Source organism: Mus musculus, chromosome 19, assembly GCF_000001635.26.
Source record: "Mus musculus strain C57BL/6J chromosome 19, GRCm38.p6 C57BL/6J".
Taxonomy (NCBI): Eukaryota; Metazoa; Chordata; class Mammalia; order Rodentia; family Muridae; genus Mus; species Mus musculus.
The window spans coordinates 4234809-4255345 of NC_000085.6; the positions used below are offsets into that span (position 1 = coordinate 4234809).

Here is a 20537-nt window from a genome sequence, read left to right on the forward strand (position 1 = left end):
GCTGAGAAGTAGCCAGATTTTATTTTGAGGAGACAACTGACTGGGATTTAAGAGGTAGGAGCCAAGGATAACTCCAAAGATTTGGGCTTGAGTGACCGGAAGATCAGATATCCCATAGTAGTAGAAAAAGGAGGAGGGAGGAGGAGGAAGAGGAAGGAGGAGGGAGGAGGAGGAGGAGTGGGAAGAGGAAAGTAGGAAGGGAACAAAGAGCTTTGGATGTTTTGGCTTTTGGGGAGGGGCTGTGGGTGGAACCTGAGGTCTTGCCTATAACAGGCAAGTGCTCCATTACTGAGCTACACCCCCAGTCAATATGTTACATTTGAAGTGCTTGCAATGTATCCCAGTAAAGATGGGATGTAGGCAGAAGATACAGTAAATCTGGAATTCCGGAGAGGTCTAGATTTGAGATATAACTTTGGGGAAATTTCAAATGGCATTTAAGGTCAGCAAGAATGAGCTGGCACATGGGTGCTTGATCTCCTGTAATCCCAACACTCTGGAACCGGATTCAGGACTAAAGTTTTAAAGCCAGTCTGGCAACATAGCAAGACCTTGTCTCCAATACGATCTCAGCACTCAAAAGACAGAGACAGGAAGATCTCTGTGAGTTCAAGTCCAGCCTAGTTTATGTAGAGAGTTACAGGGCTGTTAGAGCTACAAAGAGAGACCCTGTCTTAAAAAATCCAAGTCCATTCATCAGCCAATATATTAAAAGTATTAAGAGAGCTGGGCAATGGTGGTGCACACCTTTGATCCCAGCACTTGGGAAGCAGGGTTAGGGTTAGGGTTAGGGTTAGGATTAGGGTTTCTGAGTTCGAGGCCAGCTGGTCTACAGAGTGAGTTCCAGGACAGCCAGGGATACACAGAGGAACCCTGTCTCCAAAAACCAAAAAAAAAAAAAAAAAAAAAAAAAGAGTATTGAGAAAAGAGAGATCCAAGGACAGCCCAGCCCCTACTTTTAGGCCAGGGAGGTGGGAGATTGAGACAAAGGAGACAGGGGTGAGGGTAGCCTGCAGAGCCAAAGGAAGAGCAGAGCAATGGAGGTGATGGGGAGCCTCGAGAGTCCCAGCAGAGTGTCAACCGTTAGGTGTTCCCAAGAAGCCGATAAAACGCAATTTGAGAGGGTTCAGCCGCACAGAGGTCCCTGGAAACTTTGGTAAGAGCAGCTTTGTGGTGTGAGTTAAGAGCCTGCCTGGAGAACTGGGAACTTGTTCTTTGGTTTGATTGTATTATCATGCTAGGGAAGGGATGATGGCAGGAGTGGCTTTGACTCTAACACTGGATGGTGAGGATGAAAAATCTGGTGCGTCTTACTGATTCTTATGCCATCCTAGCACTCCAACTTCAGTGTGTATGCCGCCGAAGTGAGCACATGCCAATACTTTGAGGAACATTTTACCGTAAAGGACCGGAGACTGCAGTGATAGCTGGAAAGGGATGAGATCAAAGGAACAGTTTGTTTTGTCTTCTGTTTTAGATGGAGCAGCAGAGCAGCTTAATTACACAGTGCACACAATCAAGAGTGATGCCTTTGACAGGATGTGATGCACAGTCAGGGAGGTCATTGCTAAGGTCAGTTGGGAGGACTGGAAACTCTAGGTAAATGACTGTGAGCATGCAAAAGTAGTATAGGGAAGGGATGTCCTGAGGGGTGGGGATACTGGAGGAGCAGCTGGCTCACCGAGAGCCTGGCAATGCTGGGTAGCATGGTATGCTTGCTAAGCGCTTGTCCTGCCACCTGCTGTGCTGAATACTGCATACGTGTTACTAGTTGAAGCCTGAGAACATTAATTATTGTCTATGCTTTACAGATAAAGAAACTGAGGCTGAGCGGGAAAATGCTCTGCACAGCCAGCAAACAGCAAAGCCAGCCTTCACAGCTGCCCACCAGGCTAGCCAAACACCTGCACTCCAGATGTTTAGGATGGACTTGATGAGATAAGGCCTACATATGGGGAGAGTTAACAAAAACAAAAAACAAAAAACCTCATGTAATACAAGTGCTGCCCCCAGGCAACCTAGGAATCTAGAGACACAGAGGTGCCCAGTTCTCAGGAACCATCGGAGGCAGGAGTGTATAGCACCATTCTGCAGAAGCCTCCAGTGGACATGACTCCCCCGCTGCACTCAAGTCACCCTGCTGCCCCTTATTTGTACCAAGCCTTTGGGTTCACAGTGTTCCTTCTTAGAGCTTCCATGACAGAATTAATGCAGTCTCTGGGTATTCTCAGTAGTTTTGTGCTTGTTTTATTATTATTATTATTATTATTATTATTATTATTAAATCTGCCAATTTTACATTTGACTCCAGACTCTAGTGATGTGTCAGAAGTAGCTGTCTTAACATAAAAGTAAAAGCCTTCAGGAAGATGTGTTTGTGCAGCCTAAGGCTGGCTTCATAAGCCTCTGACACCTATCACAGCTTAGCTCAGTCTCAGCAACACTGGTAACAGTAACTAAGCACTCAGCCAGGGGAAATGGAAGGGATCCAGTCCCTGAAGAGTAAGCTAGAGCCTGCAGGCCGAGACCAGCATTCTGGCCTGAGCAAACAAAGTGTGTGTGTGTGTGCAGGTGTATGGGTGTTGGGGAAGGGGGATGTTTGGAGGTTTTTGTCAAATCGACACAGAGTAGAATCATTTGAGAAGGAACCTCAGCTAAGAAAATGTTCCCATCCGATTGGCCTGTAGGGTATTTCTTGACTAATGACTGATGTGGATGAGCCCCGCCCATGGTTGGTAATGCCACCCATGGACAAGTGGGGTAAGGTGTATGAGAAAGTAAACTGAGCAAACCAACAGGACCAACCCAGTGAGCAGCAGTCCTCCATGGTGTCTGCCTGAGCTCCTGCCTCTAGGCTCCTGCCCTGCTTCAGTTCTTGCCCTGACTTCCTTCAGTGGTGGACTGGAAGTATAAGATGAAACAAGGGCTGGAGAGATGGCTCAGTGGTTATGAGCACTGACTGCCCTTCCAGAGGTCCTGAGTTCAATTCCCAGCAACCCCATAGTAGCTCACAACCATCTGTAATGAGGATCTGGTGCCCTCTTCTGTTGTGTCTGAAGACTTTTTTTTTTTTTTTTTTTTTTTTGGGTTTTTCGAGACAGGGTTTCTCTGTATAGCCCTGGCTGTCCTGGACCTCTGGACCTCACTTTGTAGACCAGGCTGGCCTTGAACTCAGAAATCCGCCGGCCTCTGCCTCCTGAGTGCTGGGATTAAAGGCGTGCGCCACCACGCCCGGTAAATAAACCTCTAAATAAATCTTTAAAAAAAAAGATGAAACAAACCCTTTCCTCCTGTAGTTACTTTTGGTCACTGTTTTTATCATAGCAATAAAAATCAAACTAAGATAGACATGTATGGTCAGGCACTCATGATGTATGCAGAGTATGTCATGTGTATTGTGGTAGTACAATCAAAAGCTATCTAGGGGGCTGGAGAAATGGCTATGCAGGTTAAAAGTAGTTGTTGCTCTTACAGAGGAGCTGGCTTTGGTTCCTAGCACCCACACGGCATCTCACAAGCACTTGTAATCCTAGTGCCAGGGGATTTAACACCCTCTTCTTCTTCTTTTTAAAGATTTATTTATTTATTATATCTAAGTACACTGTAGCTGTCTTCAGACACTCCAGAAGAGGGTGCCAGATCTTGTTATGGATGGTTGTGAGCCACCATGTGGTTGCTGGGATTTGAACTCAGGACCTCTGGAAGAGCAGTCAGTGCTCTTAACCGTTGAGCCATCTCTCCAGCCCCTAACACCCTCTTCTTGCCTCTGCTGGCACCAGGCACACAAGTGCTACACATGGATACACAGAGATACAACATTAAAAAAAAAAAGCCAAAAGACATACTTATTTGTCTAGCACTGGTCTGTGTGCATTTTATCTCACAGCTACTCTAGACACAACTTTAACACTTCTTACACAGCAATTCTGAAAAGGTCACCGGAGCAGAGAAAGTGAGCTACATGACATGAGAGAGGCTTGATCCTAGAGTCCAGCTCCAAGCCTGTACTCTCTGTCATGTGTGATACAGCCAATTGGGCAAGCTGAGGCCAAGAAAGGGTTCTTGAGCCATGGCAATAGGAGTGAGTGCTTGAAGGTTTCTGGGTAGAAGAGACAAAAGTAAAAGAGTCATCCTAAAAAGTCTATCTGGCCAGGTATGAAAGAATGAAAGAAAGATTGTCACCCAGAATGGTGGCACACACCTTCAATCCCAGCATTCTAGAGACACAGGCGGACAGATCTCTGTGAGTTCAAGGCTGGCTTGGTCTACATAGCAAGCTACAGGATAGCCAGGGCTACATAGAGAGACCCTATCTCAAAAAAAAAAAAAAAAAAAAAGAGGGGGGCGGGCAGGGGAGAAAGACAGAGAGACAGACAGAGAGAGTGTTTGTCTTCGAGCAGGGGGGCAGTGTCCTAGGGAGAAAAACCAAATAGGAAGCTACTGAATGAATATTAGACATGGAGCGCTAAGACCTGGGATTGATGGGGACAAAGGAAGGGAAGGACAAAGACTTATGAAGGAAGTTGGGAACAGGAGGTGGCATCAGATTGGGCTTTTGAGTTTGTGTGATTGAAAGAACACTGATTTGCAAGCAGAAAAGCAGATATGGGAGGGGAACAGGCTCGGTTTTCCACATGGTTGCTCAGAGGTGATGACAGATATCCAGAGGGAAAACTTGGTTGGCAATGTAAACAGAGTTAGGTCCAGAAGCGAGGACAGGGGAGGAATGACATCCAGAGACAGAAGAGATTGGGCACAGAAGTGACCATTGACCCCAAGAGTATGGGTAAATCTTTTGAGAGAAAAGAGACAGGAAAAGGTGGGACAAGAAGACCAAAGACAGTACTTAGGAAAGTTCTGTTTAGAAGTTGAAAGAAGATCCAGCCAACCAAAGAGGAAGATCCTGGTATGGCAGGAAAACTGAGGTGCAGTGTTATGAGGCTGAGGAGGAGGAGGCTGGCTGCAGAGCTATTGGACAGGCGCTGTTAGGAGGAACAGAGGAGATGAATCCACATTCCACATCTATTTGGGCTTTCTCCATACCGTGACAATGATGGGGACCCCAGTAGCCCTGAGGGAGCACTGACTCCTTCAAACTGACTCAGGTGTGGCAGCATTCATCCTCCCTCAGACCATGATGCCAGCCAGGGCAAGCCTGAGAGGAGGGCTCACAGAGGCTGCCTAAGGACCAGACAGATGAGCCCACAGCAGGGTTCAAGTGATTATACACGATGTTCCAGGTCCCAAGTCCTTCTTGGGTCCATGTTTGGCTCTTTGTAACTTGATGGGAAAGGCAATGCTGCTCTAACTTTGAGGCTATCTCTGGCACCTCACTATGAGGTGCTAATGGCTTCTACTTTTGCTGCCTCTAGCCTTTTCTACACCCTGGTTTTCTCTCTGTGAAGCCTTGCCTAAGATGAGTTAAGGACCCCTCCCTGTTGCCTGTGGTGGCCTGTTTGTGTTTGTTGTGGTATGTCATGTTAGGACATACTATTGACCTCACTGCTAGAGAGGGTTTGATCTTTGCCCCCCCCCCCCGCCCCCAAAGGGTCAGTTCTACGGCTGACAACCTTCCCACGCCATGTTCACATCTGTTTTTGGTTTATTTCTCCAGGCTGTGAAATAATTTACAGTGTGAAGGCTGCTCCTAAGCTTTAGTGAAACTTAGGCTCTACCTAAATCACTCTGCTGTCAAGTTCAGAAGCAGACCCTTTCCTGTTTGCAAGCCTAGGCCTCCAGTGGCCAGCTTATTCAGTGCACCGAGGGACATAGTAGAGACAGTCATCATGCTGAGAGCGCTTGGCACTGTCCAACTTTTCTCCATGTGCTCCTAGGTCACCGGCCAGGACGCTACCGTTACAGTCCCACACGCTGAAGTGCAAACTTAACCAACTCCAAGGATACTAGTTTCACATCTTTCATTGAAATAATGAGTGTAGATGCATCCCTTTCATCCTCTGTCTAGAAACCTATCAGGCAGGTCCACTTGTGTGTGGAAAACACCTGTCTAACTAACACTTTTTGTAAGAGTAGAACATAAAGGCATAAAAGTGCCAAGAGTGGCAGGGCAGTCGTGGCACACGCCTTTAATCCCAGCACATGGGAGACAGAGGCAGGCAGATTTCTGAGTTCGAGTCCAACCTGGTCTACAGAGTGAGTTCTAGGACAACCAGGGCTATACAGAAACCCTGTCTCAAAAAACAACAACAACAACAACACCCCAAAAAACCAAAAACAAGTGCCAAGAGTGCAGTCTGAGCACTGACACCTGATGGCTCTAAAGCTGCACAAGTGCCACAGTTGCTCAGAACTAGCTGATTTGACTCAATGCTGATTTGACTCAATTCTAAGACATATAATAGAGGGAAAGATTTGCAGAAAAGTATGCATTTGAGCAAAAGTATGTACATATAAGGCTGAACGTGTAGCTCAGTAGTAAAATGTGTTTAGTATGTGTAAGGCCGTGGGTTTGATCCCAGCCCCCCTCCCCTGCCCCCACACACAATTTGCCTTATGATACAGTACCTCTAAAAAGGCATCCAAGAACTGTTTGCCATTAGGGCTGCCAAGATGGCTTGGTGGTAAAGACAGTTGCCAACAAGGTGGCTCAGTGGTAGAAACAGTTGCCACCAAGATGGCTCAGTGGTAAAGACAGTTGCCACCAAACCTGATTTGTCTCCTCATCCACAGCCAAAGGAGAGAACCGATGTCACAAACTGTTTCCGGCCTCCACACATGCACCATGGCAGTGCCCCACTGCCACTAAAAATGAATACATGTAATTAGAAGATACATTTATAATATTAGTTGCCTTTGACAGGAAGATAATTTGTGCCTTAGAAATTGGGAGTAAATCTGAGTACAGTGCCCGTGCCTTTAATCCCAGCAGTCAGGAGGCAGAGGCATGTGGCTTTCCGTGAGTTTAAAAGCAGCCTGATCTACTCAGTGAATTCAGGCCAGCTAGGGCTAAAACATGAGGCCCTGTCTCAGAAAAAGAGGAAAAAATAGAAAAAAATGTATTTGAGCAGTAACTTTGAATTATTTAATTAAATCACCTGTCAATCAAGTAAAAAAAAAAAACCTCATTACCAAATTCATGCCTATGTGTTTAAAGAATATTAAAAATAATAGAAATACCAAGCACCTATAATTCCGGCTCTTGGGAGCCTCAGCTATACTGTGAGCTCGAGGTCAGCATGGGCTCTTTGTGACCTAGTCACAAAACAACAGTGATGGTGATGATGGTGATGATGGTGGTGGTGGTGATGGTGGTGGTGGTGATGGTGGTGATGATGGTAGTGATGATGGTGGTGGTGGTGATGGTGGTGATGATGGTGATGGTGGTGGTGGTGATGGTGATTGATGATGGTGATGATGGTGATGGTGGTGGTGGTGGTGGTGGTAATGATGGTGATGGCAGTGGTGGTGGTGAAGATGGAGGAAGAGAAGGAGGAGGAAGCAGTGTCATGAGGTAAAAGGCCACTGTTCCATATACTGCAACATTTCTGTAGCTATGTCTGGACTCACAATGCTGCCCTCTCTGTGTTACAGTCACTGAGAGATAAGGGATTTCTACCTAGTCCTATCCTTTCAAAATGTTATTTCTAGCGGGCTTAGTTTCCCCTTTACCTGGTAATGCCCTAACAGTGGGACAAGGAGCAACTTGTCAAGACAACAGAGTCAGCAGAAGTTCAAATGATGGCTCTAAAATGAACACAGACACTTGCAGTTAGTTGGTTAACAAGCCCATATAGGGCTGAAGAGATGGCTCAGCAGCTAAGAGCACTGACACAACCATCTGCAATGGGATCTGATGCCCTCTTCTGGTGCATCTATGTTACTATGTGTACTCACATACATTAAACAAACAAACAAACGAAACAAGCACATATGGGACACCTGTAGGTGTGGTAGCGTGAGGAAGAAATAGCCCTGCTCTATCTCATAAAAATAAGCTCAGCTCCACTCTAATGTCCTGGACAGCCCCCTCTGCTATCCAGGAGCAGCAGACAGGCAGAAGCTCAGAACAGCCTGGCTCTGGGAGGATCTGAAGGAGTGTGAGGACATGCCATTCATTGCTGACTCGACAATCCCAATACTCCAACTAACCCTGAAGAATTGCTTCAACAAACAAAACAACATGTGCACAAGCTTATTCAGTGTGGTATTGTGTCAATGGCAGAATACTGAAAACAGCCTGCGACCCTGTCCACAGGGGGCTGCGCACTGTGACTTCATAGCTAGAGATGTGGAAGATTCCCTGGCTGATGTGCAGTGATTGATGTCCAAGACAAATTGTAAAATACATAGGAACCCACTTTGTTTTAGGAAAGAAAGGGAAGTAAACTATGTATTTGATAAATAAAAACATAAGGAAAGGGAAAGTAGACATGCCAGGTTAGCTGAGAGTGGAGGGAGATCCACAGATATCTCATACAGTTTGGTTCTTGAGCTATGAAACTATGTAAAAGATGTTCTAGTACATCTTTATATTTATATTTAACTTAGGACCCCCGAGTTCCAGAATTGCCAGGACTACACAGAGAAACCCTCCCTGTCTTGACAGCCCTCCTCCCAAAAGGTCACATGCTTTGAAAAAAAATGGAGAAAACCTTCTAGGGCTAGAGTGGTGGCTCAGGGGTAAGAGCACCGAGTGCTCTGCCAGAGATCCTAAGTTCAAATCCCAGCACCCACATAGTAGCTCACAATCATTTGTAATGAGATCTGATGCCCTCTTCTGGAGTGTCTGAAGACAGCTACAGTGTACTCATACACATTAAATAAATAAATCTTTTAAAGAAAGAGAGAGAAAGAGGGGGGGGGGAGGAAGGAAGGAAGGAAGGAAGGAAGGAAGGAAGGAAGGAAGGAAGGAAGGAAGGAAGGAAGGAAGGAAACCTTCCAAGGTGGGATTTGGAGTTAGATATGTGAGTAATGTGAATTTTAAAAAATCATCTTTACTGAGATATAATTTATCTGCAACATTACCCGGTTTTTGTTTGTTTGTTTGTTTGTTTTGCTTTGCTTTTGGCAGTATTGTAATCAAGCCCAGGGTCTTGTTCAAACTAGGCAACTGGGATCAGATACACACCCAGCCCCCAAAATTGATTTTAAGTGTACATCTCTGACAAATGTATAAACTACCTTAACCACCAATACCATGATAATCTAGAACGTTCCATCAGCCCAGAAATCTTCTTCCTCTTCTTTGTATGTATTCCCTCGTCACACACAATTTGGTTTCTGTAACCAGAGATATATGTTGTCTTTCCTAGAATTTCTCAGAAACACCACCATGAGCCTGCTTGCTTTCTACTTCACCTGTAAGAGGGCTCACACGATGGCTGAGCAGGTGGAGGTGCGAGCCCAGAAAGCTCAATTCTCTTCCTGTAACCCACACAGATGTCTCAGAGGAATGACTCAGCACACAGAGGTGTACTCTGACCTACACATGGACGTCCCACCCCTTTAGCCTGACTTTTTGTGGGGTTTTCTTTCTTCTACCCTTCCCCAGCTCTCCTTTTTATTTTACCCTTTCAACACCATAGCACAAGGTAGGAGAGAAAAAAGGGTAGAAAGGAAAGGGTTATAGTTATTGTCAGGCTACCTCCTGCTGATTAGGGGGTGTCAAGTTCTTTGGAGCAAGTTTGATCTTCACAGTCACGAGATGGAATTCTTTTTTGTTTCTTTTTTGCACACAAACAACACAACGAGTGACAGCAAACAATGTTCAGCCTCTTGGGGCCACCCTCTGAAAAGTCTCCATAATTCCAAATGTCACACTATCGAGGGAACTGTCTGCGGCTGTCGGGATCACACCCCTGCTAGAGCATGAGGCAAATCATAGTCAGCTGCTGCAGACAGTCTGAAGCAGCCCCAGATTCCACACCTGGCATCAGGATGAAAACATATTCTTATAATACTTCTGGGTTTTTCAAAGAAACCAAAACCCCAAAACTGTGACCCCACTCCCCAAACAAAACTTTTTTTTTTCAAACAAAACATTTTTAAAGATTAAAATGAGTAATCCCTACGAGGTCCAGCCACACCGTTGTGCGTCAGGCATTCTGTCACTGTGAGTTGGGGACCAGTGAGAGCAGAGCAGGGTTACAGGCTCAGGCCACACTGCCCCTCCCTGATAGCAGCTAGGGAGTGGATGTGAGTAACGCAGCGATGGCTCAGGAGTGAGATCTGGAGATAGAAGGAGGGGCTTGAACTTCACCAACCAGTTAGCCAGAGAAGAGTAAGGCTTTTGTTACCCAGGCCTAGTCAGGAATGAAGGAATAGCTGATGACTGTCCCACGGCCACAGGCCATAGGCCTGGGGCAGAGGCAGGTCACAAATGAGTCAAGCTGAACTCATTTATTTTTTATGACTGAGTAATATTCCATCATGTGAGGAAGCCCAGATGCATTAGCCATTTGTCAGCTGGTGGACACTTTCAATTACTTCTGGTTTTGAATCCTGCTGAATAACGCTGTTATAAACACTCATGGACAAGTCTTTGTATAATGTTTTCTATTTTCTCTTGAGTAAATGCCAAAAAATCATATTACTGGGTTGTATATCATATGTGTATTCAATTTTATTTATTTTTAAAGACTTACTTTATTTCATGTGTATGAATGTTTTGTCTGAATGTACATCTGTGTACTGTGTGTGTGCCTGCTGCCCATGGAAGCCAGAAGAGGGCATCAGATCCCTTGGAACTGAAGTTATAGAGGACTGTGAGCTGTCATGCCAACCAGGTCTAGAAGAGAAGCCAGTGCTCCTAACCACTGAGATATCTCTCCATCCCATGTATATTAAATTTTAGAATAATGAGTAAATTCACCTCCCAAAATGAGTCTACCATTTTACATTCTCACCAACATATAGGACAGTTTTAGGGGATGTGGCCCAAATGCTGCTGCATTGGCACCTCGTATGCGTGAAGTCAGAGCTCCATCCCCAGAACTGAAGAGTGGCGGTGGTTTAAGAGCCTTATATCCACACCAACAAATAGTGGTGCTGGTCTTTTAAGTTTCCATCATTTTTCTTAAAATGTCTGTGTGGGCAAATGCCCAGATGGGCAGATGGCTTAGCAGTTAAGAAAGCTTACTGTCAAGCCAGACGTGGTGGCGCACGCCTTTAATCCCAGCACTCGGGAGGCAGAGGCAGGCAGATTTCTGAGTTCGAGGCCAGCCTGGTCTACAAAGTGAGTTCCAGGACAGCCAAGGCTACACAGAGAAACCCTGTCTCAAAAACCAAAAAAAAAAAAAAGAAAGAAAGAAAAGAAAAAAGAAAGCTCACTGTCCTGTTAGAGGGCAGGGAAGATGTGTACGTGTGCAGGTGTGTAGCCAGAGGGCAAGGCATGACATCTATGTGTACAGGTGTGTAGCCAGAGGGCCAGGCAGATGTGTATATGTGCAAGTCTGCAGTCAGAGGACAACTTTGTGAAACTGATTCTCCTTCTACCTTTATGTGGGTTTGGGGGATTGAACTTAGGTTGTCAGACTTGGCAACAAGGGTTTGTCCTCTCTGAGCCATCTCAGCGGTCCATGTGGAGGGATGGCTCAGTGGTTTGGAACACCAACTTCACACAGATACACATGCAGGCAAAACACTAACTCATGTAGAAGAATTTTAAAAAGATTTTAATTATGATGGGACTGGAGAGATGGCTCAGAGGTTAAGGCTCTGCTCTTCCAGAGGTCCTGAGTTCGATTCCCAGCAACCATATAGTGGCTCACAACCATCTGTAAAGGGATCTAATGCTCTCTTTTGGCATGCTGGCATACATGCAGGCAGAATGCTGTATACGTAATTTACAAATCTTTTTTAAAAATATTTTAATTATGTGTGTGTGGCAAGGGTTATTGTATGTGCACATGAGCACAGGTGTCAGGAGAGACTAATTCCTCTGATGCTGGAGTTACAGGTGGTTGTAAGCTATCTGATGTGTGTGTTGGGAATTCAACTTGGGGCCTACAGAAAAGCAGTACATGATCTTAACCAGGGGACCATATCTTTAACATGATTCAACAACATTCCAATCACTCCATAGAGAAACTGTGCAGCTACCGACAGTCAGTTCCAAGCCCCCTTGGCAACAGCCAACATACTTTTAGTCTCTATGGATTTGCCTATTCTGAACATCTCACACACAGATAGAATCATGCAGGACTGGGGAGATGGTCCAGTAGTTAAGAACACATGCTGCTCTTGTAGAGGTTCTGGGTTCAATTCCAGTACCCACATGGCAGCCTATAACCTTCTGTAGCTTCAGTTCCAGGGGATATGATGCCCTCTCTCTGACCTCCAGGACACCAGGATCACACATGCTCCATATATACATGCAGGCAAAACACTCATACACATAAAAGAAAAAGAACTAAATCTTAAAAAGAAATCCAGGGGATATGATGCCTCTTATGGCTTTTGTGGGTACTGCATGCATGTACTGCAGAGATACCTGCAGGCAAAATACTCAGACACTGAATAAATATGACATGAAAATAAATAAGTAGAATTATGCAATATGTGGGCTCTTCTTTTTAAAGGCATGGGTAACCAAGCTGGGCCTGTTCATATTCGTTTTTGTTTTTTGTTGTTGATGTTGTTTTTCTTTTCTTTTTTCTTTTTTTTAGATTTTATTTATTTATATGTAAGTACACTGTAGCTGTCTTCAGACACTCCAGAAGAGGGAGTCAGATCTCGGATGGTTGTGAGCCACCATGTGGTTGCTGGGATTTGAACTGCGGACCTTCGGAAGAGCAGTCGGGTGCTCTTACCCACTGAGCCATCTCACCAGCCCGTTTTTGGTTTTTCGAGATAGGGTTTCTCTGTGTAGCCCTGGCTGTCCTGGAACTCACTCTGTAGACCAGGCTGGCCTCGAACTCTGCCTGCCTCTGCCTCCCGAGTGCTGGGATTAAAGGTATGTGCCACCACCGCCTGGCAAATATTAAAAATTTTAAGGAAACACTGTATTTTTATTTTTTGTTCATGAATGTCTTACCTGAACATGTGTGTGTATACATGCATCAGTGTGTCTATGTGTCTGTGTGCCTGTGTAAGTGCCTACAGAACCAACAGAGGGTGCCGGATCTCCTGGAGCTGCTTGTAAGCCACCCAACATGAGTACTAATACAAACTCTGGTCCTCTGAAAGAACAATTCATGCTCTTAAACAGCAGAGCCATCTCTCTAGTCTCCCCTCCTTCATCTTTTTACAACTTGATTTTAGGCTGTATTAGACAGGCTTGGTGTAGCTTTGTTCTACCAAAGGGTTTAAAAAAGAGCTGACCTCTGAAAAGAGCAAGACAGTGAGTCCAGATCTTCCAGCCCATGTTGTCTCTGTCACTGTAGTACAGATCAGGCAGAAAGAGGAGGCAAGCAAATACACAGGTTGAAGTGGCTTGTGCTGGGCCAGATTTGGGCAGCCTCTAGTTTGCCTTCCCAGCTTCTAGGTCATGGTCTCTATTCCTACAGCATAGCTTCACTGAGGTCTAATGTCAACCAGAATATTAGTGAGGTGTTTTCATCCTGATTAACCCACAATGCAAATCCTCATAGGACCATGGGATCTTTTGTATCTCCACTTCACTCCCAGCCTCCCAGCAATAGTGAATCTCTGTCACCTTCACAAAGTCACCCTGCACTTGCATAGCCAGCCTCAGCTAAGGCTCCATAGAGAAGCCACACACAGACTTGGGCACTCTGCATGGCTGTCTTTCTTGCAGCTTGCCTTTGAATTTCCCCATGCTTTGGTGGCCCTCCACTATGAGCTCTGCCTTCCAGTGCAGCAGAACTCCTGTGCTCTGCCTCAGTGTCAGCTCTGTGCTCTGCCAAGCAAGGGGAGGAGCCTGTTATCTGGGGTTAACCTCAAATATTTTCCTTCCCTTAGGGATCATTTCTACTTATTTGTAAAAGCCAATAATAGTGGCCATATATACTTTACCCAATTTTAGAGCCATTTACAATGGAAGGGCTCTGCTATTGTCTGAATCAGCAGTCCTAAAAATCAATATCTTTTCCCATTTACCATCCATCATAAAAGCCTAGAAGTGGGCTGGTGAGATGGCTCAGTACGCAAGAGCACCTGACTGCTCTTCTGAAGGTCTGAAGTTCAAATTCCAGCAACCACATGGTGGCTCACAACCATCTGTAATGAGATCTGACTCCCTCTTCTGGAGTGTCTGAAGACAGCTACATTGTAACTACATATAATAAAAATAAATAAATCTTAAAAAAAAAAAAGCCTAGAAGCAACACAACTCTGTAGCAATCAGCATATCTGGAGTTGCTCTAGGTTTCTGAAAACAGCTTTCCCTGCTTAAAAAAAACCTAAGGATCGTTGGATAAATGGCTTATTTTCATCAGGGTGATACAAGGTGTACCTGGAACACTGTACTGAGACGGAAGCAACAACGTGCTCAGAGACCTAGGGTCAGCTAGCTGTCGGAGCTATTACTGCCCAAATACAGGATCATCTGAGTACCAGAAAGAATGATGTGGGGCTGGAGAGTGGCTCAGTGGGTACTGCTCCTGCAGGAGGTCCAGGTTCCTAGCACCTACATCCCCCAAAGATCACAGCTTCCTATAAGTCCAGTTCCAGGGGATCCAATACCCTCTTCTGGCCTCAGTGAGCACCCACACATACATGGTGCACATATATACATGCAGGGACATACACACATAAAATAAATAAGTCCTCAAAAACAATGATGTAACACATTGAATATGCAGGGATAAATGTGACAAGAAAAAAACCTTTTTACTGGAAAATAATAGCTTACTAAATAAATCAAACGCATAATATAGAAATATTACACAATTTTACAAGTACAGTAAAATAAATAATTTAAGTAAGATTATTACCTGATGCTAAAACTGGTGGTTGAGGATTTAGGGGTGCAGTTTACTTGCCTAGCACACAGGAACCCTTTAATTACTGCCCCCCCAAAGTAAATAAAAATAAAACCAATGGTTGATAGATTACTGGGGAACAGGATGTCCACCTGGCTTCAACTTATCACTTGGTAAGAAACAACAGAAGGGCCAAGTTTTTGATAGAGGAGATGGTCCAGATAGTGCTATCGTGTCCTGTTTGTTTACTGTGACGCGGTCGATAGTCTAGACTTTCCTTGTTATTTCTTGGTTGGTATGGAAAACAGTTTGGCAGCTCCTCACAAAGTTGCACAGAATGATCTAGGAATTCCACTTAGGTGTGCACCAGACTAACTGAAGGCAGGGACTCAAGTAGGCATGAGACAATGTCCACAATCGCATTACTCACAACAAAAGCTAAGAGTCCAAATGCCTAAAACCATGAGAATGGATGAATAAACTGTATATACACGTAAAAAGGACTACCATTACCTTAATAAGGAGCAAAACTCTGGATTATGGTATTACTTGGCTAAAACCTGAACACATTATGCTAAGTGAATTAAACCAGACACAAAAGCCCAAATAAGGTAAGATTCCATTTACAGCAGTACTTAGAGAGGCAAATTCACAGAAAGCATACTGTACCATAGGCAAGGTTCTGTGTGTGATAATGAAAAGTTCCTAGGCACGCAAAGTGCTGAGGGCTGTATAACATTACAAATGTACTTTGTGTGTGCAACGCTGGGGACTGAATCTAGGATCTCACTCATACATGACTGGCAAGTGCTCTGCCACTGAGCTACAGCTGCAGCCTGTGAAAATGGCTGATGCTACAATTATATATTTGTTAAACATTTTATTAATTAAAAATTTTTTGCTTTAATTCCAGCACTTGGGAGGCAGAGGCAGGCAGATTTCTTAGTTCAAGGCCAGCCTGGTCTACAGAGTGAATCCCAGGACAGCCAGGGCTACACAGAGAAATCCTGCCTTGAAAAAACAAACAAACAAACAAACAAACAAATTGATGTGTTGTTGAGACAGGGTTTCTCTGTGTAGCCCTGGCTGTCCTGGAGCTCACTCTGTAGACCAGGCTGGCCTCGAACTCAGAAATCTGCCTGCCTCTGCCTCCCAAGTGCTGGGATTAAAGGCATGCACCACCTACTTGGTTTATACTTCAAAGTTTTATTTATGTATTTTATGTGTATGGATATTTTGTCTGCATGTATGTTTGTGCACCACATGCATGTCTGGTGCCTACAGAAGTCAGAAGAAGGCATCAGATGCCCTGAGACTGGAGCTAAGGAGGGTTGTGAGCCACCACGTTGATGCTGGGAATCTAAGCGAGGTCCTCTGAAACTTTTAACTACTCTTAACCACTGAGGCACTGCTTCAGCCCCCAAACAATTATGTACTTTGGTTTTTTTTGTTGTTGTTGTTGATGATGATTTTTCGAGACAGGCTCTCTTATCAGAACACTGGCTGTCCTGGAACCTGCTATGTTGACCAGGCTGGCCTTGAACTTACAGAGATTCACCTGCCTCTGCCTCTCAAGTTCTGAGATTAAAGGCATACTCCACCATGCTTGGCCCATTTATACATTTTAAAATGACTAAAGTAAATTATAGTAGTGCATACTTTGAATCTCAACACTCAGAAGGCTGAATCAGGAAGAGTTTAAGGCCAACCTAAACTATATAGCAAAGACCTATTTTACAAAAAGGGATAAAATAGTAAATCTTATGTTATGCATATTTTTACCAACATTATTTTTAAAATACTATTTATTTAATGTATGAGTATACTGTAGCTGTCTTCAGATAAACCAGAAGAGGGCATTAGATCCCATTACAGATGGTTGTGAGCCACCATGTGATAGCTGGGAATTGAACTTAGAACCTCTGGAAGAGCAGTCAGTGCTCTTAACCACTGAGCCATCTCTCCAGCCCGTTTTATTTATTTTTACATTAATTTCTTACATTTATTTATGGCCAGGTAGTGATACACACCTTTAATTCAAGTGCATGGGAGGCAGAAGCAGGTGGATATCTGATTTCCAGGACAGCCAGGGTTTTACACACACACACACACACACACACACACAGCAACACACAAACAAACAAAAACCATTTATTTATTTATCTCAGGGAAGGGAAGCCCACTTGTGCCACAGACAGCATGTGGAAGTCAGACAGCAATCTGAGGGAGTCGGTTCTTCCCTTCCGCTTTCCACTATGTGGGTTCCAAGAATAAAACTCAGAGAGCCAGGACTGGTGGTGTGTTTACATGTTAAGCTATCCTGTCAGCTCCATTTTTAATTTGTTAGTATAGTTTCGGTTGTTGTTCTTTCTTTCTTTTTTAAATATTTATTGATTTTATGTAGATGAGTACACTGTAGCTGTCTTCAGACACAGTAGAAGAAGAGGGCATTGGATCCCATTACAGATGGTTGTGAGCCACCGTGTGGTTGCTGGGAATTGAATTCAAGACCTTGGGAAGAGTAGCCAGTGCTCTTAACTGCTGAGCCATCTCTCCAGCCCCCTGTTCTTTCAAACAGGGTCTTGCCATGTAGCTTTGGCTGATCTGGAACTCACAGAGATCTGCCTGGCTTTGCCTCTTGAGTGCTGGGATTAAAGGAACAGGCTACCTTGCCTGGCCCTACTTTTTTTTGGGGGGGGGAAGGGCTTTTTTGTTTTGGTTTGGTTTGGTTTTTTGGTGTGTTTTTGTTTGTTTGTTTGTTTGTTTGTTTGTTTTTTGAGACAGGATTTCTCTGTGTAGACCAGGCTGCCCCCAAAGGCATGCGCCTCCACTCCCCGGCCTGGCCCTACTTTTAAGTTTGTGAAAGACTTATTTGTTTTTATTTTACTTGTATGAAATGCCTTGACCATGTGCTTGATGTGCTAATACTTTGTTTTGTGGATATGTATGATATGTCTGTGTGCTAGTGTGGATCCACACATGCCACACAGCATGCAGGTGGTGGCTAGAGAACAGTCTTGGGTGTTGGTCCTTGCCTTCTACCTTCTCTGAGGCAGGATAGCTCTTCTTTACTGAGCATGCACCAGTCTTCCAGAGGTCCCCTTGTTTTCTCCTCTCCCCCACAGCAGCACTGGGGTTACACGTACCTATGCTATTGTGCCTGAGTTTACACAGATTCTAGGGATCTGGGTCATCAGGGTTGCATGGCAAACATCTTCTACACTTAGCCTTCTCCTCATTCCTGCAAACATTTCTTAGGTATAAAGGTAAGGTTAGAAGGGTCCTGTCTAGGCAGAGTGAGCAACAACAATGAGCACAAAGAGCTGAAAGCTTTTCAAAGGAACAGCCATTGTGAGGGCCCACACCTTTAATCACAGTACTCATGAGGCAGAGGCAGGCAGATCTGAGCTGAAGACCAGTCAGGTCTACAGAGTGAGTTCTATGACAGTTAAGACTATGCAGAGAAACTCTGTCTTAAACAAACAAACAAACAAAAAATAAAAGAAAGAAGGAAGGAAGGAAGGAAGGGAGGGAGGGAGGGAGGGAGGGAGGGAGGAAGGGAGGGAAGGAGGGAGGAAGGAAGATAGAAAAGAGAAGAAAAGGAGACAGACAGAGAGACACAAGGCTAGGATTCCTGCAAGACAAAGCTATAAAGGCAGGCTGGTGCCAGTGTGAAAATGGCCCCGAGTCATGAAGGAATCAAAAGTCAGCACTGCACTGGCCGGGCCACAGAAAGCCGCACTGCAGGCACTGGGCATGGAATAACATGGAAATAATGTAATGCTTCCAAGAGATGAGCCTAGTCTCTGGGCTGATGGAATGACATGACCTGTTGTTAGCCTAGAAACAGCAGTGAAGCCCTAGGAACCATGAAGGCATGGTGACAGGGACTAAGGCAAGGACATAGGATCAAAAGGGAGATTTTTGAAGAAAGACCATCACAATCTGGTAATTATGCGTGGAAAGTTGGTTGTCAAAGTAGAAAATAGGCAGGAAATTCTGACTGAATTGGAAAGAGAGAGCTGCTTTCTGGAATCCAGCTAAGGACCGTGGCCTCTCCAGTCCCTTAGTGATAATAGGTAGGGAAGGCTACTGGACTTGACACCATCATTTAAGTCTCTGATCTATACCCTAAAAATAGGACCTTCAGATTGGAAAGTGAAGCTATCTCACAAGAATCTGCTGCTGAGGCCAAATGAGATCTCATGTAAGTGGCAGTGCTTTGCAATAGCGAGGACCATTATGCTCTTGAAGCCTGCTGGCACAGGCCTCTAATTGCAGACGTGGAATGATCAGGACTTCTTACCCCCAGGCCTGAACTTAGTAGGCTTCATATGACAGCTAGCTGCAAAAGAATCTCACACACTGTACAAGCACTTACCTGCAGTCTGTGGAGAAGAAGCAAGTGAAGGGCAACAGCAGGGCTCCAGGTACAAACAAGGGTCATCAGGAGATAAGATGCCTCCTTGGTTTGTTTCCAATAAAGGACGCACTTGTCCCCTGAAGCTCTGAACCATCCCATATCTAGGGACAGAAAAGGCAAGTGGCTGTGTACTCTCCCTCTTGTGCGCCATCTCCACGGTCTCCCTGGTTTGAAGGTGACTTTTCACCCACCTCAAGCCAGAGGACTGGAAAATTCAGACCTTTGTAAAGAGGCCCTGTCCTCCTTGCAGTCTTGTCTATTTGTGCCTCGCTTAAGACACACCACCGCCTTGCGTCCCTGTCTCTGAAGTCTGACTGCTGGGTTAGGAGAAAAGCAGGGCCCCCACACCACCTGGAGATGACGCTGCTGGTGCTCATGCTCTTGCAGCAGCCTGGTGCCTACCTGGTGTGGTAGACAGAGCTTCCTGCTGCCAGGGGGTTACAGTCAGGAGGCAAATGGTTATGGGGAAAGGGTTGAAATGAAGGGGTGTCCTCCTTGTTCTTTAAGGTTGCCTCATGGTCTAGGTTTCGATCCTCCCATCGTAGCTCTTCCCTGAAGCTCCAGGAAAGGAGGTCCATAGACCTTTCTACACTTTTAAGAGACTATTAGCTTGTTTTCTCAGTGGGCTGGTAGTGTATAGAATATCCCAGCAATCTGGCTCTTGCCCCATAATCACCTGCCTGATCATGTCCTTCCTCCTATAGGAATGTATGAAAGCCGAGGGTCATTAAGTACCCAGCCTGGTTCCTCTTTACAGGGAAATAACTCATTGTATGCCAACCATACATTAGGCAGAGAATAAAGCAATCACCAGAACCGTCTTCTAAGACCATGTTGTAAGGGCGCAGACAGGTCTCTTCTATGGTCACAAGCTGAGAGGGGTCCTCAGAATTCCTTCCCCCTAATTTTTGACCTATATGTTTTATGCTTCCTAATACATTTCATTAGGAAACCCACGGGAAGCACCCTCATTTTCTAGGCATATTGAGAGTTGGGAGTGGTCTCTCCTGCACTGGAATCTCCAGAGCACAGTGACCTAGACCTCGAATGCTACATGAATTTTTACTTAAGTGTTTGGACTCATGATCACGTCTCTGTCAGATACTATGTTTTCTGGGAGCAAAGGCTGTATTATATACATCATCACATTCCTCAGAGTACCCACACAGTACCACATACATAATAGGTGTTTAAAGTGCTGGGGTGGGGGTAGGGGGAGGTTTAGGAGAGATAGCTCAGTGGCTTAGAGTACTTGTTACTCTTGCAAAGGG

The 20537-nt window shown here is 45.0% G+C and overlaps 1 long non-coding RNA gene across 3 annotated transcripts in view; it reads right to left on the reverse strand.

Annotated features, from left to right (window-relative positions):
* Positions 1 to 20537, reverse strand: part of LOC102631992 — a 52457-nt gene that overhangs the window by 29560 nt on the left and 2360 nt on the right. For all 3 annotated transcript variants that reach the window (XR_003952884.1, XR_001782681.2, XR_003952885.1), the window contains exon 2: positions 19225 to 19367. This is a non-coding gene — a long non-coding RNA (uncharacterized LOC102631992). The remainder of the gene's footprint in view (positions 1 to 19224; positions 19368 to 20537) is intronic.